The following is a 23,865-nucleotide window of genomic DNA, read 5'->3' as shown; positions in this document are numbered from 1 at the left end:
GCCGTCAGATCAGTAGCCAGACGGTGAATAAGTTTGCCAAATTTTTGGCACTTGTCACATTTCTTCACCAAATCCTTGGCGTCTGCCTCAAGGGTGGGCCAAAAATAATGTCGTATGGCTCTAACGGCTAGGGACCTGCCGCCTATGTAGGAGGCGCAGAATCCCGAGTGCAAGTCTTCGAGAACTTCCTTCCCCTTTTCTGGGGTGACAAACTTCAAAAGGGGCTTCAGAAACCCCGCCTTGAAGAGTTCTCCGTTTCTCAACTCGAAGCTTACAGCTCGCTTCTTCTGGACGACTGCCTCCTATGGCAAATCAGGAAGTGTACCGTCTGAAAGATAGGCCCGGATGCCATCCATCCAGGTAGAGCTTCCGTCCATAATTCCCATCGGATCTTCAGAGATGCTTCTTTTTTCAAGAACTTCCCAAAAGACTGGCCAAGGCGTACCATAGAAGACGGAAGATGCTAGTTTTGACAATGCATCCGCTTGGTTGTTTTCCGACCTAGGCACTTGGTTCAAACGGAATTCCTCAAGTGCCCCAGCCTCTTCTTTGACCGCCTAAACATATTTGATCATAGCCGGATGAGTTGCCTCATATTTTCCCTCATACTGGCTAACGACCAATTGTGAATCAAGGTAGGCATCAATTTTCATGGCCCCTGCCGCCTTACACATACAGATACCGGCTAGCAAGGCTTCATATTCCGCCTCATTATTAGAGGCCTGAAACTTGAAGCGTAGTGTATACTCAAATCTGTCCCCTTCAGGAGACTCGTAGAATACACCTGCACCATAGACGTTCTTTGTAGAGCTCCCATCTACATACACTTTCCAAACCTGATCGAGATTATCTGGAGCTACCGGACGATTCATTTTAAAAATGAAGTCGGAAAACGCCTGACCTTTCACTGCCTTTCTTGGTTCGTAAGTGATTTCAAGACTTTGCATTTCAATAGCCCATTTCAACATTCTCTCGGATGACTCCAAGGTAGACATTGGCCGCTTGAGTGGCTGGTCGGTGTAAATCACCACCGGATGTGCCAAAAAGTAAGGCTTCAGTTTTTTGAATGCCATATACAAAGCAAGGCAAAAATTTTCAACCATGGGGTACCGGAGTTCAGCATTTTAGAGAACATGGCTAATGAAGTAAACCGGGAGTTGCACGCCGTCTCGCTCAGCAAGGAGAACGACACTGAGAGCATGATCTGAGACGGCTAAATACATGTACGACGTCTCCCTAGGCAAAGGACTGACCAGCCTAGGTAAAGAATGTAAATGTTCTTTTAGCTTCTGGAATGCCGTCTCAGCATCATCCCCCCATTCAAACCTGGTCTTTTTTCTGATTGCCTGAAAGAAGTAAAGGAATTTTTCGCCTGGCCGGCTGAGGAAACTCCCCAAGGCGGCCAGGCAACCGGTGAGTCTCTGGACTTCCTTGACAGAACGGGGTGACTTCATGTCAATCATCGCCTGTATCTTTTTGGGGTCAGCCTCTATCCCCCTTTGATTAATCAGGAATCCGAGAAACTTCCCAGACTCAACACCAAAGACGCATTTCTTTGGGTTTAACATGACCTTATGCCGCCTGAGGGTGGTGAATGTTTCTCGGAGATCAGCAAGGTGATCCGTCTGTAGCTTGGATTTGACTATCATGTCATCAATGTATGCCTCCATATTCATCCTAATTTGATTAATGAAGACCGTATTAATCATCCGTTGGAAAGTGGCAGGCGCATTTTTCAAGCCAAACGACATCACAGTATAACAGAATAACCCCAAATCAGTGACAAAGGTCGTCTTCTCTTGATCTTTCTTCCAGAGGGGTATCTGATGGAAGCCGGAGTAGGCATCCATAAAGCTCATCAAGGCGTGACCGGCTGTAGAGTCCACCAGACTGTCGATCATTGGAAGCAGGAAACTGTCCTTTGGACACGCCTTGTTGAGGTCTGTGTAATCAACACACATGCGCCAGGTCCTATTCAGTTTATTAACAAGGACCACATTGGCCACCCAGTCGGGAAAGTTACAAGGCCGTATGAACCTGGCGTCTAGTAGCTTTTTGACTTTGGCAGCTGCCGCCTGACTTCTTTCCCCGCCGTGGTTTCTTTTCTTTTGCCGGATGGGCTTCTTTTGGGGGTCCACGGCGAGTTTGTGGACAACGAGATCCGGGTTGACGTCTGGCATCTCTTCCACTTCAAAGGAAAAAATGTCTTTGAATTCCTTCAGCAAAAGGTGCAAGCTTGCACCCAAGGTAGCACGAGCAACCGTCCCAACCTTTACAGTACGTTCATCCAGAACGAGATCAATGTTTTCACCAGCCGGTTGGGGACGAAGAGCTCGTCTGACCGTTCACCGGTCAGTGATTGCTATTTTTTCTCTTTCTTCACCTCTAGCTGTAGAGGTGCCTTTCTTTTCTTCCCGACCGCTGGTGGGGCAGGTGCTGGGTCAGCATCCTTGACATTGTCAAGGTCTATTGGTTCCTGGCCGCCTGGGGCCACAGTGTCTTTGACGGCTGTGAGGTAACACTCTCGGGCCATCTTCTGATCCCGTTCAGGGAACCAACAAAGCCGTCATCCCTCTCATACTTGATGAGCATGAGAGACAGGATGATTACCGCCTTGGCTTCGTTGAGAGTTGGCTGGCCAAGAATAATTTTGTAGGCGGTCAACTCCTCAATAACCAAGAACCTGACAACAATATGTCGTCCTTGGCCTTTTTCCCCCAACCAGATGGGTAAGTCAATTCTTCCGGCAAGGTAGACCATCCCACCCCCAAAACCAACCAAGGGGTGGGTGACCGGATGCATGTCGCTGACATTGTATTTCAGCTTTTGCAGGCACCGAAGGCTGATGATGTCTGATGAGCTGCCGGTGTCAATAAGGATCCGTCCAACCAGCTTGTTGTCAACCTTACATTCAATGACGACCAGGTCGTCATGTGGACGGCGGACGCTGCCCCTGTCCTTCTCAGTGGTCAAGACGTCTGGAAAGGAGGAGCTTGTAGACGCCTACTCATCATCATCTTTGTCCATCTTTCGAAGATGGCTCTTTGTGCCCCAGATGGTAGGGCCACCACATGAGAACCCGCCTGCTATTGTGTAGACCGGCTCCTTATCGGTATCCGAGCTACTAGCAGGCTGGGGGATAGTCTTGGAGGACTGACCCTTGTTCTTCTTTTTTTCCCCGACTGGGGACTTAGAAATGTAGGACTTCAACATTCCCTTGACAGCCAGACGGTCCAACGCCCGTTGAAGGATGAAGCAGTCGTTGGTGTCATAGTCAACTTCCTCATGGTATTGGCAGAAGTTAATCTTGTACCTTGATTAAATGGAACTTTTCATTGGATTCGGCTTCTCTAGGGACAACCGGTCCTTAATTTCCATGAGGATGGAGTTGCAGCCCTTGTTAAACTCGTACTTAGGAACGTACGGTTTAAACTTCTTCTTTTCTTTTGAGACGGCTTGTCAGAGTCATTAACCGCCCAGATTTCTTTTCTTTTCTTGCTCTCTTCTTTATTTTTGTCTGGCTGAGCAGGCCGGCTGTCTTTCTGCTTGTCGGACTTCTTAGAGTCCGACTGGTTACCAGGCGAGCAGATGTCGGTAGCTTGAATGTAGCTTTCCGCCTCCCTCAGGGTCGCATGTAAGGTTAAAGCCCCTTTTCTGACTAGGTCGAATTTAAAGGTCAACCCGTCTCTCAGACCCTTAAAATAGTTTGTAAAAGCTACCTCATTAGAAAGTCCTTGAATCTAAATTCTAATCAGATTGAACCGCCTGACATATGAGCGCAACCCTTCTCTCTCTCCCGGCTTAACAGTGCTCAAGTCAAGACTTGTTTTCTAAGCAGGATGTTAATTGGGAAGTTGGAAGCAAACAGGAAGGCGTGCTCCCTGAAATTTTCAATGGACCCGGCTGGCAAGTTGCCAAACCATTGTTGGGTAATTCCCTTCAATGTAGCCGGGAAGCATCGACACCACGTGGCATCATCCAACCCCTGTAAGTACATAAGGTTGGTGTATGCCATAAGGTGATCTTCCGGGTTGGTGGTACCATCATAGGTACCCACCAATACATTCTTAACCTTGGTCGGCTGTGCCGCCTCGGTTATCTCCCGGGTGAACGCAGAAGGTTGTTCACCCAGGCGTAGTAGACGGAGCTGCGAGTCTAGTGGCTGGACATTTTGATATGTTGCCTGACCTTCGACGAGAGCCGGCTGCATGAAGTGAGGGGAATACTGACCGTAAACCTGAGTAGGTACATACGGTACAGTTCCAATCATCTGAGGGCCAGAATGGACAGTATTACCGCCTGTCTGACTCTCTTACACGGAGAGAGCATTCCCTGCAGAAGTGTTGTTGAAGCTGTCAGGAAAGTTCGACTTGGAAGCCGACTCAGACAGCTGTTGATTCCTCTTCCGGTTTATTATTTCCCGGGCATCAGGATTTGATTTTTTACTTCCCCCCGGCTATTGAGTCCGGCGGGTATCGTTGGTATTCCTCTTAGGAAAAAGAATTTTGGACCAGTCAATGGTCCCGGATGGTTTCTCCTTTGGATGAGGAGTGGGCTGCCGATGACTTCCCCTTTTCCAGGGGAGTCTTCTTGATCGTCTGACCCTTACTTGGGCCAGCCCGGTTCTTGGCGATTAGCTCTTTAATTTAACCCTTGAAACTTGTCATGAGTCTCATGAGTTCGTCTCGGGTGATAGGTGCTGATCTAGCTGTCGTATGGGTTTCCCCTTCCGGCTGCCCAGGGGGTTGACTTACACCCGCCTGGAAGGCACCCCGCTCTAGAGTGTCTCTAGGCCGGATGCGTTTGGTTCTGAGAGAGCCATCATCGGCTGTAAAGATTTTGACCTGAGGATCTTCATCCTCCTGGTCTGTAAAGACTTCTGGGTCATCGCCTAGACGGTTAGGGGGTGGTACAGACTCTTGAACCATCTTCGAGGTACTCTCCCCACATACGGCGCCAAATGTTTTGGATGTTTTTGTTCCTCGGGAGAGTTACAACACAAAGACTGATCCGGCGTGAGCTGTACCTGCAAAACAAACGGAGACACCGGTTGGGTGGTGCTCCGCCTCTGACGAACAAGTTAGTAACTTGAAGGGAGAGAAAAAGGTGCGGAAATTTAGGTGGGTATCTGCTCGGATTCCAAGCTCAGATGTCTCTATCACAGGGATAGTGTGTAATAAATGGTAGAACGTGTTCTCCAAAAGAGCAAAATCTCCCTATTTATTGGGTCCTCGGGATTTGTGCCCCTGATTAGGTCACTAATCCCTAATCATTGGTGGTGCCGCATTGCGGCTTTCTCAGGATTTGGGCCTTAAGGCTGCCATTTCTCCCAGGTTTTTTGAGTAACATGTGTCAAGTAGCGATAGGTCCACTTTGGGTCATCTTGGGGCTAACACGTGTCATCCTCTAATTGGACCACGTGGCGGGTTAAAATTACCCTAAACAAAGGGGATTCGTCACTCAACTCTAGCGGCGACATTTGAGGATGATGTGACCACCCGAGAGCAGCAGGTGCGCATCTTTGTGCTCATTTTGCTGTTAGGGACGTTTTCCCCTTACAAGGGTAGTAGAGTGTTGCTTTACTAGCTACTTGCAATCTATGATCTACATTTGATCGAACTTATGACTCGGCTAGCTTGGCCTATGCTGACTTTGTTCGAGCGTTACGAGACTCGTGTCGACACCGGTCCTTCACGGGAAACGTCGCTCCATCCAGATTTTAGAGAGTCGTAGAGGTATACTTTATCTCCCTTAAAGTTTAGCTCTAAGATTTGGTTAGCACTTGCAGATGATTTTTGCCTTTTGTAGATCTGGTTCTACGAGTAATTTCCCTCGGTTGCGCCGGCAAGACTGTCACCGCGCAGATTTCCAATGAGTGCCTCTTAGGGAGGCCGTCGTTCTTTGCATACTTGAACACTTTTGCATTACCTTTGATGGATTCTTATCTGATAGGTATTCTTTGTTGGAGCCTGACGTGCAGTACCGGCGTGGATCGACTTGGTTGTCCCTGGGTTAGCCGCGCAATATACTGCTGAGCGTCGCTATTTCTTGGGACATATGGAGATGTCGTATATCTTGGAGAAAGGGTTGCTATTCAGCATTCCTCGGACACTTTTGTCGTTCCCGCTCCTCCGCCGCGTCACATGTTCAACGCTGCGAGGTTGGTGAGCATGTCAGAGAGAGCTGGTACCCCTTGACATCTTATACGATCCCTGGCCGGTGCTATAAGGAGGAGCTACTGCCGTTTTTAGCTCTAGTCCCTGTAGTGGCTGAGGAGGTGGTGGTATGATTTCTATCTTTTACTTTCCGTTAAGTATCCCCTAAGTAATGTTTTACTGATTTTTATTTGCTTTTGTCAGGCTGAACCTACTGAGTTCGTGCCACCTCGTATGTCCATCCATTATCAAAGGACATACGGGCTGATCGAGGAGATGATTCTTCCAGCTCCTGAGGGTGAGCACTTCGTGGAGCGGTCGATTGCTCGTTACCAGACTCGGATAAGCTTTATTTATTTCCAATTTTTATTCATATATGTTATGCATCATTACTGACTTTATTTCCTTGACAGTTCTCGCGCGAGGTGGTTACGGCGATGGCACGGTGTATAGATGCCTTCCGGAGCCATCTCGTTCGGATGAGGAATGTGGCTATGTGTCGTCGCGACGACGCCGTTCAGGAGGTAATTTCCCTTCTTATTTTTGCATTACTTCTTCTATTTTGATTGTTATTTACTTTGTTTCTTCTTGCAGGGTTCGCCCATTCCTTCTCGTACCCGGACGTGACTTGAGGTGCAGAGAGAGCCGGCGAGGTCTAGCTCGAGACGCCGCCGTATTGGTTCTGGCAGTCGGGGTAGTCGTTCTGAGGCTGCCCGGATCGAGGCAGTGGAGGGCTCAAGCTCTTCATCTGAGGGTGTACATGCTGCGCTGGTAGGCCAGGGAGAGGCTACTTCGGCTCTTAGAGGTGGTGGGATGTTTGAGGATTGCTCATCATCGCAGCAGCCTCCGCAGCCTCAGCCTCAGGTTGATCTTGGGTGGACGGGTCCTATGCTGAGTTTTCCACCTCCCGAGGAGACTGGAGCTAGAACTGGAGCTGGTGGAGAGATTACTCCTCGTACTGCGCAGTTTTATTACATGATGGGCGTACGTCCTCCGGAGCCGTAGTTTATTCCTTTGCTTTTTTATTTTGACTTTGTATAGAATTTTGCCTTTATTAAACTCATTATTAGACATATTTGTATATACATACTAATTATTTTAATTGACATTAATATTATTATTTTTTTATTTTTATGTGCATGTTTGTGTGTGCAAAGAATTGTGATAATTACTAATTTTGCTAAAAAATTCTGTCATTTTTATTATTGAGGGAAGGTATCCGACTTTCTCCCCCAAAAAGAAAAATGAAAAAAATAAAAATGTTGGATTTACAAAACTTAAAAGTTAAGTCTAAATAGAATCCAAAAAATAATATAATTAATATGATTGATATATTAATTAAGAAGAAGGAATAATATTATTAAAAAGAAGGGTATAAAAAGAATAAAATATCGTAACGTCATTGGTCAGAATCGAATCAGGCAAAAAACGTAGTTTTGAAAAGCTCGTATGATAAGACACGTAAGCGCCATATGGCGTCACGCGTCTTGAGTTAGCGCCAAGCGCTAACTCTTAGCGTTTGACGCTAGGCTCTAGCGTCAGGCCCCAATTTCTGGCGTCTGGCACTGATGAGCGCTGACTTAGAATCCTCTGAAGATTGAAATTGTGCTGATTTTGTGCATAAATAGCCCCCAGCACAGCCGATTTTCTTCATAATTTCAGTAGATTAAATATAACCTTAGCTTTTGAAAAAATAATAATCATGTCTGTAGTCTCTAAAAGTTTTACCAACTTCACTCATGAATGATGTCGGTCTCTAATTGCCATGAGAGAAAAAAAGTTAGACTTTTTCTATATGGGGGGTATTTATGGTGTCAAGGGGATAGATCTTGATGTAGACTTTATTCATACCGCCTTAGAATATTGGGATGTGGATACTCAGTGTTTTAGACTAGGGTGTGATGAAATTAGCCCTTTTCCGGAAGAATTCGGTGCTATCTTAGGCTTCCCTGCATTGGATCTTGCAGTAATCCCTCGAATGAATGAATATTATTATAAGGATTTTGAGCGCTTCTTTAATTTAAAAGACAAAGATCTAACAAATATAGTAGATGGTAGCATAGTTAATTTGAAAGAATTTGCTCGCCATTATTTTGATAGACCTTATTCTGAGTCTTTTCATGATTATAGAAGAAGAGCTTTTCTTTTTTGCATGCTTAACCAATATCTTCTCACTAGTGGTAGAGCTAATGAGGGTCAAGCAATCATATCAATTGTTTTGGAGCAGATTGAATCTGGGAGAAATCAAATGCCATTAATTGTTGGAGAGACTGCGCTTAGTCTTGATGAATTAAAGGAAAATCCAAAAGCATCTTTTCGGGGCTCTCCAATTTTATTACAGGTAGAAAAATACTATTTTTAATTACAGAAATCAAAAACATATTTTTGTATAGTAATATTAATTTATTCGCATTGAATTTTTTACTGATGTGGCTAATGGAAAGACTAGAATTAATTAGTCCTCCAGACAACATTGAAAAATATACTCCAAATTGCTTTGTGAGAAGGAAGAAACACTTCTCTAAGATGGGGCGCCATGAATGGGAGAAAGTCTTTAGCTCTTGTAATTTTGCTATCAAGTGGGTCATCCCTTGGTGGAAAATAGAAAAGATGATTGGTGTCAACAAGCAACCTTTCCGTCGTCTTCCAAGCTTGTCCAAAATGACTTTTTATTATCCCTGTAGGGTAAAAAGACAGTACGACCTACTTTAAATAATTCCTTCCGGGGATCTTCGTCGTCCCTATGAATTCCCTGTCTCTCAAGAAGTAGACAAATTTGATGCTTATTGGAGCGCTAGACCTTTATGGGAAGTGATTACCCAAAAAGTTCCTCCTTCCTTGCCCAATGATGTGAAGAAGTGGCTTCTGAAGAAACCTTCAAAGGATATGAAGAAAAATCAGAGTAAAACTGATGTGAAGAGTCGTCTAGGTGAAAAAGTGATTCTTGTTAAGGAACGCTTGGGTGAAAAAGTTAAGTTCAAAACACCTACAATCCCTAAGAAGAAGAGCTCTACAAAGGATAAAGGAAAGAGAAAAGCTGACACTTCAGAGAAAAAAGGCTTGGATAGAGAAGAAACATGGGGTCCTAGCTAAAGGAGAAACTATTTACTCTAAAATTGAATGTAGGTCCTCTAAAGGATGCCTACTAGCTAAGGTTATGGATGAAGAAGAGGATGCAGACAAAAATTGAAAGAGATCAAAGAAGAAGAAGAAAGATTAAAGCATTGCTTAACTTTCAATTATTAGACTTAGTTTTAAATTTAAAGTTAATTTATTTATATTCCATCAATGATGTAATTGTTAATTTATTTTATTAATGAAATTGCAGCTGTTTTTAATTAAATTATCTCATTTAAATTTAATTTAATAAAGCAATGAAAACTGAAAATTTAATTTTCCAGAAAGTTTTTCGAGTACGGAAGTTGAAAAATTTCCGAAAAACACCGAAATATTCCCAGGGTCTTTGCAGAAAAATAGCGCCGCATTTTTATGACTGGCGCCAGCTACGGCAGTCTGGCGTTAGGCGACAGACATTGTCGTCTGGCGCTAAGGTCCATTGGCTGGCGCCGGGATTTTATCTGTGACGCCGATGTTTCGTTGATTTTCTGTCAAATTTATCTTTAAGTATGGGATGCGAAGTTTGAAAAAAATAAAGTGGCCGCACCCATAAAGGGTTGCCTACGTATCCTTTCTTAAGGAATCAGGCCAAACGTAGCTCTCTTGAGTATCCTACTCAAGTTATTATGGGTAGTACTTTTTAAGTTGGTCAGGATTTGTCATGTTTGAGAACTCATTTCCATCCATATCAGTTAATTTTGTTGCACCTCCTGATAGGATTGTTTTGACAATATAGGGTCCAGACAAATTAGGCCTAAATTATCCCCTTGGATCTAGATCATTCTTCCTTAATTCTTTTAACACCAAGTCTCCTACTTTGATATTTCTTGTCTTGACCTTTTTATTAAAATGTCTAGCTATACGAGTTTGATAGCATTGAGTATGATGTAGAGCTTCTAGTCGTTTTTCGTCAAGTAGAATTAACTCCTCATATCTCGCCCTAGTTCATTCAACTTCATCCATTCCATAAACCTAGGAAAATGGCTTATTTCTTGTTGATGTGCGAATTGACGTGCGATAACCCCACAATGCAAAGTGGAGTTTATCAGGCCAATCCTTGTAATTTTCTGTCATTTTCTCGATGATAGTCTTTAAATTTTTATTAGCTGCTTCGACTGCTCCGTTTGCTTGAGGTCTATAAGGAGAAGAATGATGATGTTGAATGCCATATTTTTGTAACAATTTTTCACACTCAGCTTGAAACTGAGTTCCATTGTCACTTATCATTTCATGTGGGACTCCATATCGGCAAATAATATTTCTTTCGATAAAGAGTGCTACATGTTTTGCAGTGAGTTTAGCATATGATTGTGCTTTGACCCACTTTGTGAAGTTATCAATTTCTACTAAGATATATTCATGACCTCCTGTTCCTGGGGGAGTGATTTTACCAATAATGTCAATTCCCCATGTAGAGAATGGTCATGGCGAAGTGTAGGTGTAGAGTAGAGATGGAGGAACATGTTGTAGATTGGCGTAAATTTGGCACTTAGGGCATATTTTTACATATTGATAACAATCCCTATTCATGGTAGTCCAATAGTATCCTTCTCGCAATATCTTTTAGACAACCATTTTGCCATTTACGTGAGTTCCACAATTTCCTTCATGGACTATCCTCATTGCTCTTTGAGCATCCTTTTTCCCTACACATAAGAGAGCTTGACCCTTACGTACCCTTTTATGTAACTCGTTATCTATGAGTAAGTATTGGGAAGCCAAGAGTCTTAATGCTCATTTTGCTCTTTTGTCAGCATGGGGAGGGTATTCTCCTTTGGTAACATAGATAAGTACATCCGTATACCATGGTTCTTCTTCTTCTTCTTCTTCATCTTGGATTACTTTATCATCTTCTATAGCTTGAATATAAGCTGGTTTATGCCTTTTTTCTATAGTTAGAGGCATTTGCTCGATTTCCGTAGGAAGCCTAACCATAGAGGCTAGTCTTGCTAAGGCATCAGTAAATTGATTTTCTTCTCTAGGTAGATATGTGTATTCCACCTTCTCTAACTGATTAGTGAGAGTTTCCAGATAAGTTTGGCAAGGGGCTAGGCTTTCGCTCCTTACTTTCCATCGCTTAGAGATTTGATTGATTATCAATGAAGAGTCTCCGAATATTCGTAATTTTTTCACTCCTAATGCCAAAGCTGTTAAAGGCCTACCACGCATGCTTCGTATTCAGCAGCGTTGTTGGTAACGTCAAAATCAAGCTTTATGGAAATTGGAACATGCTTTTCTTTAGGTGATACTACTAATACACCAACGCCACATCCATTTTGGTTTAAGGCTCCATCGAAGTATAAGGTCCAAGTATCGTCCTCCGTGACCATCAAGTCTTCGTCAGGAAATTCATTGTCGTGTATTGGCATCGAATCTTCTATTTGAAAGTTCGCTAGAAAATCTGAAACCACAGATCCTTTGATTGCCTTTTAAGGCATGAATCTTACATCGAATTGGGCTAAGTTGACTATCCATCTTGATATGCGCTATTGTAGATTTTTCGAATAAATACTTGAGTGGATCCAATCAGGAAACTACGAAGACTGTATGCACGAGCATGTAATGTCTTAACTTGGTTGTAGCCATACCAATGCGAGGCATAATCTCTCAAGTGGTGTATAGCGTACTTCATAATCGAGCATCTTTTTACTTAGATAGTAGATTGCATTTTCTTTGCCTTCTACTTCTTGTGCTAGCATGGCTCCCATTGTCTCTTTGGTGACTATTCAATACAACCTAAGAGGTATTCCTAGAAGTGCTGGTGCTAATACGGGAGGATTTGCGAGATAGGCTTTGATCTTTTCAAAGGCTTATTGACGCTCATCATCCCATATTACTGGTACATTCTTTTTAAACTTTTTGAAAATTGGTTCACTTATTGTTGTCAATTTCGATATGAACCTACTTATGTATTGCAACCGGCCAATAAATCATCGAATTTACTTCTCAGTTTTGGGCGGTGGCATTGTCATGATTGCCTTGATCATGGTTGGGTCTATCTCTATTCCTCTAGAGCTTATGACATAACCCAGAAGCTTGCCTGAGGTGACTCCAAAAGCACACTTGGATGGATTCAACCTTATATTGTATTCCTTAGCCTTTCAAAGAATTTTCTCAAAGCTACTTGTGGGCGATCATTCAATTTTACAATCATATTGTCCACATATACTTCAACTTCTTTGTGCATCATGTCATAGAGTAAGGCAGTCGATGCTCGCTTGTAAGTAGCACCCACGTTTTTTAACCCGAATAGCATTACCGCGTAGCAGTAAGTACCCCATGGTGTTATGAAGGTTGTTTTCTTCATGTCTTCTTCCTCCATGAGAATTTGATTATATCCCTCGTATCAATCCATGAACGAGAGAAGTGCATGATTTGATGTGTTATCTACCAGAATATCGATGTGTGGTAAAGGGAAGTCATCCTTTGGACTTGCCTTATTTAGATCTCGATAGTCTACACACATTCTTACCCTTCCATCCTTTTTTTGGAACTGAGACGACGTTGGCGACCCATTCGGGGTATTTGGATACTTTGATAAAACCTGCAGTTATTTGTTTTTGAACTTCTTTTGTTTTAAGAGCTACGTCGGGTTTCATTCGACACAACTTTTGTTTTACAGGTTTCATTCCTGGAATTAGCGGTATGGTGGTTGTGCTATTTCTCTATTAATGCCTAGCACATCTTGTTCATTAAGTGTTAATCCGATTTTAACTTCTTTTTTACTGGTTGAATCATTTGAGATATCAATCGTCTCAGTTTCATCAATTATCGGTGTTTTCTTTTCAAGTGTTTCCATTGCTTTAATAAGTTCTTTGTCATTTTCATTGTTAGTTAAGAAATTCTCGTCATCTTGGGTTAAAGAAAAACACGAGGAGTAAGAGGAAGAAGACATATTATTAAATTCGGAAATCATTACATCGAAGAGAGATATGTCCTCAGGGACTTGATCGCTGACTATCCTAGGGGAAGAGATAGAAGAAGAGGGTGCTATGACTAAAGATTTAGATGACTCTATAAGAAAAGACTTTGACTCTTACTCTAACTTAGACGACTCTTCAAACATGTGTCCTTGCCCATTCGTAATGGAGAATTTCCTTCTGCTTGGAGTAGTCACCTTGACGGCCTTGCGCCACCCTTGTAGTGATCCTTCCGCTGGAGTGATGAGCTTTGAGGGATCAAAGCTTTCGTTTTGTAGGACCGTTTGGATGAGCGAGGATTTATCCTCTATGTACGTTGGCTCATCTTTTTCTCGCCCAAATAGTAATCCCATGACATTAAAGTCAAATCATGGGGGTGCTTTCTCCTTATGAATAGCAGTTGGGATTTAATCTATAAAATAGCAATCTAGGAAAATTTCGAATCCCGATTGCCTTATGCCATTTACGACAAAAGGTTCAGGAAATTCGTAGCATGGATGGTCCTCTCCTTCTTTTATGAATTTTCCATTGAGGGTAAGAGGATACTGATCCATTAGGATTGTTTTCTTTTGGATGCGAGCGTTCCTATGTGCTTTTGACTTTTCCTGGGCTTGCTTGAGATCTTCCCGAGTCGGTTCGAAACCAAGTCCGAAAGTGTCTAATTTTGGGAGGTCAGGTGATTCCAGCGATTTTGCTATTCTTTCTTCTTTCCTAGAGTCATCCTAGGAAAATGTCCTTGTTTCTTCAGAATAGCGTTCACTATCATATTGGAGTGGAGGTCGTGGCAGAGATGGGTCCTTTCATCTTCCTTGATTAAGGAGACCTCTTCATTTAAGCCCCACAAATCTTCATCATCTTCATCGTGCTCCACATTAATATTGGATTTTATATGGCTTTAATCCTCATGGGTGAAGCATCGATTGTAATAGGAATTCTTCCAACTATGGCCTTAACCTGTTGGTGGAGAGATGAAGGGACGACCTTTAGGTCATGAAGCCAAGGGCGTCCCAACAATAAATTGAATGAAGCCTTAATATCTACTACTTGGAATGTAGTAGCGTGTTCTATTGCTCCCGTCGTTATGTTCATAGTAATCTTGCCAAGAGCTTGACGACGAGTGTTATCGTAAGCTCTTATTCCTTCTGTTGACGGGGTTAGGTCTTTATCTCTTATGCCTAGCATCCTCGCAGTTCTGAGTGGACAGACATTAATGGCTGATCCATTGTCTACAAGGGTCATAGGGACATTCATTATCTTGCAAACTACTGTGAGATTTAATGCCTTATAATGCTTGTCACCTTCTAAAGGTAAATCCTTGTCGGAAAAGGTGATCAAGTTGATATGACTAGGGAGATCACTCGTAAGGAAGTTAGCCAACCCCTCAGGAGTGGTGTCAGAATCTATCCCTATCTTATCCAAGGCATTCATCACTGCTAACCTATGTTTTCGAGATGTTGCTAGAAGTTTCCATACATTCATTTCAACTTTGGTTTTCTTGAATTGCTTGACAATATCATTGTCTTTTACGATAGGTATGGGAACTTGCTACGTAGTTGGTATAGGTTGTGTCAAAATAGGAGGTTGCATTCTCCCAGATCTTGTGAGGACGTCTATGGATGAATCTCATTCAACCCAGAAGTCATCCATGGCATATGACACTAAAGGTGAAGGTGCTACCATGTCTTTTAATTAAACGTCTTCTAAATCACTGTCCCAAACTCCATTAATACTTATGTCTTCCTCTTGTGGAATTTGGACTAGCCTTTTGTCATCAATCATTTTCTGAATTAAATCTTTAAATTTAAAGCAGTTTTCAATAGTGTGACCCCCTGATTGATGGTATTGACAGTAAAACCTATCTGTCCTTTTTAATGATTCAAATGGTCTTAGTTCGAGAGGTTTGACCTCGCCACTCTCGGAGAGCATATTGAACATTTTAGCATATGGAGTCCCAATTGGAGTATAGAGTCTATTACTCTTCTTAGGTTTATCAATTACTTGCAGAGAAAAGGGTTTCTTCTTTGTGGATGGAATCTTGTCACCCTTTTTTAGAAGCTCTTCTAATTGTATCTTCGCAACTTTGAGAGCTTCATGCAACAAGTTTGATCCCTCTAACGTGGACAATGTAAGCAATTGTATGTCCTCATTACTTGCTAATTCTGAAAAGTCATCCATGGAATCGAAAAAGATATCCTCCTCTTCTTCGATAGCATGGATTTCTTCGATAGGCTTGATGAGAGATGAGGGATCAACCTCGTTTTCCTCATCAGTGATGACTAAGGAGTGAGCGAGCGGTGCACTATCAATTTTCGGCTTCTTACTGGCAGGAGGCAATGGCAGTTTGTTGTTGTCCATTAAATCTTGGATAGCTTTCTTAAGCTTCCAACAATTTTCGGTAAGATGGCCCCTACCTTAGTGATATTTACAATGTGCATTAGGGTTCTAATTAGCCGTCCTCTTCTCGACCGGTGGGTCCCCGAATGGTCCAATAGGAGTTATAAGACCTTTTGCATTTAATCGGTCAAATGTGGTGTCATAAATCATAACTATAGGAGTAAAGTTCCTCCTATACGCACTACGTGAAAAATTGAATTTGGCACCGGTTCAAACCCGGCCTAAGGCACCAGTTTGAACCGGTGCCAATGTGGGGGGTGCCAAAAAGGGGTATAAAAAGGCACCGGTTCAAACCGGTGCCAAAACTTTAAATTGGCACCGGTTAACTGGTGCCAAAAAGTGCCTACAAAATTTAATTCACCACTTTTGGCACCGGTTAACCGGAGCCAAAAGTGCCAAAAAATTATTTTTTTTCTTAAAAATTAAATAAACTACAATTAAATGAAAATACACAATATAAATCGAACATCACAACATATAAATCAAATCTGTTAAATATATATATAATCAAAAAAAAATTACAGTATAGATCAATAAAAAAAATTACAACATATAAATCAAAAAAAAAATTGCAACATATGAATCAAAAAATAAAAATACAACATAAATCAAAATAAAAATTTACAACTTTACAATAAAAAAATACCCACACAATATCTAAATCAATATAATTGCATTTTGATTCTTCGATTTAAGATCTAAGTACCTGCACCAATTAAAACAACCAAAATAAATTGATTAAAAAGATTTAATTAAGCTGCGAAAAATTTTTTTTAAAAAAAAAAAAAATCCAGAAAATCGAAAAAATAAAAAAGAAAAGCAGTTAAAAAGAAAAAAAAAACACCCAGAACATCAGTTAAAAAGAAAATTGAAAAATTAAAATATTTAAAAAAAACCCAGAAAAAAATCGAATAAAATCAAAATCAAAATCGAAAATCATAAAAAAAATGAAAAAAAACCCAGAAAATAAATATAAAAAAATTAAAATCCAGAAAATAAATTAAAAAACTCTAGTATTTGAAACCCAGAAAACAAAAAATTTAAAATCGAAAAAAAAAATTGAAATCTGGAAAAAAAAAACCCAGAGATCGAAAAACAAAAATGAAATAAAAATAAAATAAACCCAGTGATCCAAAATCAAAAATGAAAATTGAAAAAAAAAACCAATTAGAAGAGAATTGAAATGGGAAAAAACCCAAAAACCGCATGCATTAACCCAAAATAATCAATTATTTTAACAGAAAATTAACCCAGAAATCGAAAATGAAATTGAAAAACAAAATCAAAATCGAATAAAACACAATAAAAAAAATCGAAAAGAAAAACCCAGAAATAGAAAAAAAAAAAACAAAATCGAAAAAAGAATTAAAAAAAACCCATATATCAAAATTGAAAAATTCAAAATCGAAAAAAAAAACTATTAAATTCGAATTATAAAAAACCAGAAATCGGAGTAAACAATCAAAAATCGAAATAATTGAAAAAAATAATAATTGAATTCGAAAAACTCGGAAATTGATTGAAATGGAAAAAAAAAACAAGAAATCGATTGAAAAACCTCAAAATCGCTGTTGCATGTTGTTGTCTTCGATTTGTTGGTGGTTTTCGAGTGAGTATAGAAAGGAGGAGTTAGGAGATCCAGAAAGATAAAGAGGCGAAAGAGGAGGAGAGGATAGGAGAGAGAAAGAAGAGAGGAGAGGAGAGAGAAAGAAAACGGCCTAATGAATTAGCTAGGGTTTGGGGTAGTTTATAAGGGCGGTTTTTTTTTAATATTTAAATGACCCGGTTCGAAAAGGCACCGGTTCAAACCGGTGCTCTTTTTATTTTTGGCACCGGTTTGAGTTGAACCGGTGCCTTTTCTCTTTTTTTAAAAACCCGCCCAATTTTGGGCCGATTTTTGGCACCGGTTTGGGCTGAACCGGTTCCATATGGGGGGTGCCAAATGCAATTTTTCTACTAGTGATGGTTTCTTTTGTCCTTGATTATTCATAGTAAGGACTTCACTTAAATTAAAGGTACTAACATTTTTTGAGTGGGTGGTTTTGGAAGTAGAAGGATTGTCGTTCTTCTTGCCTTTTCAGCCACTGTTGGAGTTACTGTTAGCAGCTTTCAGCTTAGCTAGGTCGTCTTCAATATTGATTCCAATGTCATAGACGGCCTTGAAGGTACAGAGATTATTTTGGTATTTGAGATGCTTGGAGTACTTCTCTTGAAGGTTTTTGATGAATAACCTCACAAATTCTTTTTCACTTGGCACCTTAATCATCTTAGCAGAGGTTTCTCTCCATTTTTTGAAGAAAGAAGTGAAACCTTCATTTTCCTTCTGCTTGAGAATTCAAGTTCCCTATAGTCAGTCTCAACTTGAATGTTGCACTTGTATCTATTAATGAAAGCGTTTACTATAGACTCCCAAAAAGAGGTTCTTTCTTTCTCAAGAGAAGAGAACCATTGTTGGCAAACGATTTCGAGAGATAGGGAGAACAAAGAGGGAAATATCTTCTTGTCAATGCCTTTGATACTCATTATTGTTTCGAAGGCTCTTAGGTGAAAGTAATGGTTGTCAGTCGCTTTGAATTTCGGGATGTCGTTGGCATTGAACTTCTGCGGAAGAAGATCCTTGTCCACCGAGACCCCTTGTGAGCTAATTCCTTGAAACTTATACACTAGACAATTTGCTCAGACTCTCTTGCATGAGGTCCATCTGTTGTTGTTTCACAGAATCATCGATTTTGAGGGTTAAAACCTTTAACGCCTCAGTCACAGTAACCAATTGGTTCCTGAGCTCATTAACTTCCTCTTGAGTTGCCATTATTGTCTTAGCTTTCCTTTTACGAGCGATCGATTTGTCGAAAAGTTGGACTTGAATAAAAAGGTTGTCTTTGATCAAGCGCCCTTCCTTTCTTGACCACGCAATGTAAATTAAACCATTTTTGTTTTAATGACTTGACTCAAATTGACTTTGACTTTACGGTTTTGAAAAAAGAAAAAAGCAAAAATAGGGTGCATATTTTTTGCAAAAATAAGGTATACATATTTGGGAGTTAAGTTATTTTTGGGAGTTAAGTATAGGGTTCAAACAAGTGGTTTAATTGGAGAATTAATATCTGACTAACCCCCCTAAAAAAATGACGAAAAATACGCGCATACATGACTCCCTTAGACATGGTCAAAGTGTGCATTAGTGTGTGCATTATATGGTGAGTGTAAGTAACATGCTTTGACTCTTGTGTAAGACCATGGGACTTAGTGCTTAGACTAGATTAATGACTTAACAAGTAAAAATTGTTTAATTAGATATAAGGTGATGACTCGAGCAACAAACCAAACTCTCGTCAAAACGAAAGGACTGGCGCCTCTCTTTGCAGTGTAGCGCTAGACGACAGGACTGTCGCCAGGCGCTACGCTCCACAGAGTGGCGCTGCAGTTTAAATCTTGGCGCCATTGCTGGAACGTCGATCTGGAACTGCTTTCGGTATTATTACTCTACAGGGTATGCCTAAAGGCGTACTAAGTCAACTCTGATTAAGTTATTAGACTTTAATTACTCAAATTAATTAATTAATTAATTAATTAGGCAAAGTTCATTTAGTCATAAATCAGTTTATTTAATCTTAACACAAGTCAAACACACGGTTAAGAAAAACACATAGAGGATGCACAACCAATAACGCATAATTAGTCAAGTAGGCATAATGATGATGCAATGAGTTTGCAACCTAACCATGGCTCTAGTTCTCTAAAGTTCGGGATATGGGTTAGTCAATAGAGGGTCCATGGTTAATTATCCGGATGCACAGCGCGGAACCCTAACAATGGAGGGCTGGTGCGAGTGGATGGGACACCAGAGTTTAGAAAAACTCACTTCCATGGTTTGGTAAATTCAACATTCTCGAATGTGCCCTTTGTTTCTCAGAGCGTTCAATCAGGTAGATGGAGCATGAATTCCCAAGGGGTTATGTCCATATGTAGAACACATTTGGGTTTCAGAAAAGTGAGAAAAATTCAATCAGGAAGTAGGATCGAGCAAATAATGATAAAAACTGGTCGAAATTAGAACGCATATTTCTGGCTCGGTATTGGAAGAACTTGACGCCAACAAACAGAGGCCAGCGCCACAATTTGGCTTTAGCGCCTAGCGACATAAGCTGTCGACTGGCGCTAACGTTAAATTGTTAGCGCTAGACTTTGTTCCCTGACGCTGGTTCCGACATGCCTCAACAGCTTTCTATGCTCGATAAACTTTTCCAGTTTCACGCAGCATTTTTTCGATCCTAGATGTGAAAGATATTCCTCAAATTTCCTACGTGTAAATATCCTATGTTTTAACTCATTACGGATGGTCTTTCCAATGAGATCTTTTTTATGCATATGACAATTATGTTAATTAAAATTACGCGCATGAAATACTTAGAACTTTTCGAGTCCCGTCCACTCATTCTAAATCATTAAGAAAATAAATTTCAGGAATTAAAATAGAAATCTTCCCAGTGGAGTCACCAAAAACTGTAGGGAATATTTCAAGCATTATCCCAAACTTGAACCCCAGTGTGATCGTACACTAAAGTACGGTGGCGTCCAAAGGGAAAGAAGCTAGAGCAAAAGAGTCGCCAACAAGTTTTAGGAACTTTTAAACCGTTCACGAGTTGAAGGTTACACCCCTTAACGATCCTAGAGATCGTTAACTCCAATAGGTCTAGAACCATGACTGGTAGTTCGAGGATGAAGCTACAAATCCAACCTATAAAAGATTGAACTTGCCCTAATAATAGGCCTCTACTTTATTCTGATCGTATTCATGTGCGCTTTCTGACTAACATGCAATCAATAGGATTAACCTAAACTTGTTTATCTATGTTGGTTGAATATTAATGCACAAATAAACTATAATTGGCGATCACTTGAATTATAATAAAATTAACCCTAAACAAGATTATTAATTATCTTATTAAGTGTGATTACAAGTACCAATTCCCTTTAAACATGCATAAAAGGTGTGATCAAGCAATAAAAATAAAAATCAAACAACATAATAATAATCATTATAACAATAATTAGTTATAATTATTATAAAAAAATCATAATCATAATATTCATGTTAAAGCATAATAATAATAGCAAGATCCTAAGAATAATACTAACAAGATTAATAACAAACCCTAGCATGTCACTAAACAATAAAGATCAAATATATAGCCCTAACATGATACTAATCAAGATCCCCACTGTAATTTCCACCTTCATCATACCAAATCCACAAATGGTATTTAGGCCTAAACCCACGACATAATACATGATCTCTAATGATTTCAACACTGTTGACCACATTCACATTATTACAATCAACACAAGGACAATAAAGGCCTTTGTCACCCAGTTTGCGTTGATAAGATAAAGCCCTCTCGCAAAACTCTTGAACCCCATTCCAAAATTCCAATGTATCACGTCTACCATACATCCAACCACGATCCTTCTCCATTTAGTAAATTGTCTCTAAACGTATATATACCAACATATTATGAATAATGTGTAATTGCTACATATTTTATGTAAATCAAATTCAAGTACACATCGTGAATATACCATTCATATAGTGAAAAAATGCATGTTTCCAAAGGGTCCTTATCACTCCAACCTAACCCATCCTTGAATGTCTACCCTCAGAAGTTAATGTATGTCAACTTTACAATTTTAAGGAAAATCCGGCAGCATTTTCCCCTAGTTCTCCAAGTACATGATGTAGTTAATTTTAAGGAAAATCGAAAGAAGACATACATTCACCACCTAAGTGAGAGTACACATTCAAGAACAGTCCCAACCGGGGACTATTCAAGACTTTCTCCTAACGAGAAAGCCTTGAACGGGTATCTAAGCATATGATGATGCAAAAATTCTATATATTGTTATATTTATTTGAAATTAAACAATACACAAGTTGTAATATCATGAAAAAAACTTTTATTAAATGGATAAATAGAAAGAAATATTGCTTAGTAAAGTTTATAATTCATACTAATATAGAAAGTACAATGGATGTACACTTATGAACTTCCCACTTGAGCTAAATATGTATTCCTCAAGCTAAACTCGTGCTTCACATATGTATAAAAAAATTAGCAACGTCACTAATTCTCTAATTTATTCACAAGTAAGTAGCAAGATCACTAATTCTCTAATTTATTCACAATTCTCTAAATTATTCACAATTCTCTAATTCTCTAATTAGCAAGGTCACTAATTCTCTAATATTTTCACAATTACTAAAATTCAACTAATTAAGTAACACATTTACTAATCTCTAATATATTTATTTTGGGTAATTTTACCCACGCCACATGGTCCAGTCAGGTCTTAACACGTGTCATACTCTAGTTGGTCCGAATTGGGCCAATCTCCTTCTAACACGTGTCCCTCCTAGAACTTGGGAGAAAAAGGTGACCTTCAACACACAAAATCTCGAGAAAGCCGTAATTCTACGCAGCCCTAAATAATAAGGTCAGAATGACCTCACCTAATAAGGGGCACATTTCCCAATGACCCTATAAATAGGGAGATTTCCCCCATTTTTGGGACATCTACAATTATTACAACATACCCTGCATTCTCTTACATCAAAGAATTACCTGATCTCGGAAAATGAAAAGATCGCACCTCTTTTTCCGCACTTTCTCACGTTTATCTTCAAGTACTAACTTGATCGTCGGAGGTGGAGCTCCTACCACCCGGAGTCTCCATTGTTTTCCAGGTACAGGTCTCGCGCAACCAATCTCTGAGCTATAACTCTCTCCAGGGACAAAAACACCCAAAACATTTGGCACCGTCTGTGGGGAGAGTACCTCAAGGATGGTTCAAGTGTCTGTACCACCTCCTGACCAGCCGGTTAACCAGCTGGAGGTCTTTGCTGATTGTGAGGATGATGGATCCTCAGGTCGAAACCTACATAGCCAAGGATGGCTCTCTGATTACCAAGCGCATCCGTCCTAGAGACACTCTGGAACAGGGTGCAAGCCAGGCGGGTAAAAGCTGACCCCCTGGTCAGCCGAAAGGAGAAACCCACAGGCCAGGCAGATCCGCCCTAGTCACCCGAGACGAACTCATGAAATTCATGACTAGTTTTAAGGGTGAAAGCAAGGATCTGATCACCAAGAGCAGGGCTGGCCTAAGAAAGGGTCAGCCAGCAAGAAATACTCCTCCAGGGAGGAGAAAGCTAATCAAGGACAGGCAGCCAACTACTCATCCAAAGGACAAGGCAGCCAGGACACTTGACTGGTCCAAGATTCTTCTACCCCAGAAGAATACAAGAAATGCTCGCTGGGATGAATAGCTGGTTGGTACCAAAATTCTACTCCTGATGCCCGAGAAATCATCACCTGCATGAGAAGTGAACAATTGTCAGAGTCAGCCTCTACTTCGAGCTTTCAAGACATCTTTAAGAATACATCCGCAGGGAATTCCCAATCCTTGCATGAGAGCCACACAGGCAGTAATACCGTCCACTCTGGACCTCTGATGACGTTAATGCACCATATGTACCCCCTATGGTCAATGCTTATATTCCCCTCATTTCATGCAGCCGGCCCTCTTTAGGGGTCAGGCGGCATACAATGTCCAACCTTTGGACTGGCATTTCCGTCTGCTCAAACTTAGTGAACAAACATCTGCGTTCACCAAGGAGATAACCAAAGCCGCATAGCCGGCCAAGGTTAAGAATGTGCTGGTGGGTGTTTATGATGGGACTTCCAGCCCGGAGAACCACCTCATGGCCTACTCCAACCTCATGCACATGTAGGGGATGGAGGACTCTATGTGGTGCCAGTGCTTCCCGGCTACATTGAAGGGCATTTCCCAACAATGGTTTGGCAACCTGCCAGCCGGGTGCATCGATAGCTTTAGGAAGCTAGCTTTCTTGTCTGCCTCCAACTTCTCGATGAACATCCCTGCCAAAAAGACAAATCTCGACTTGAGCACCATCCGGCAGGGAGATAGAGAAGGGCTCCGCTCCTATGTAAGGATGTTCAACCTGGTGAGAATTCAAATCTAGGGGTTGTCTGACGAGGTAGCCTATACAAACTTCTTCAAGGGTCTGAAGGAAGGGTTGAACTTTAAGTTCGACCTTGTCCGTAAGAGGGTTTTTACCCCTTAAGAGGCATTGATAGAGACGGAGAGCTTTATTCAAGCTACCGACCTCTGCTCGTCCAACCATCAGTCGGACTCAAAGAAGTCCAAAAAGCAAAAGGAGAGTCGGTCTGCTCAGCAGGCTCAGAAAGCTGAAGAGAGCATAA

This window comes from Chenopodium quinoa, unplaced genomic scaffold (assembly GCF_001683475.1).
Source record: "Chenopodium quinoa cultivar QQ74 unplaced genomic scaffold, ASM168347v1, whole genome shotgun sequence".
Taxonomy (NCBI): domain Eukaryota; kingdom Viridiplantae; phylum Streptophyta; class Magnoliopsida; order Caryophyllales; family Amaranthaceae; genus Chenopodium; species Chenopodium quinoa.
Note: the sequence above shows the minus strand (reverse complement) of the source record.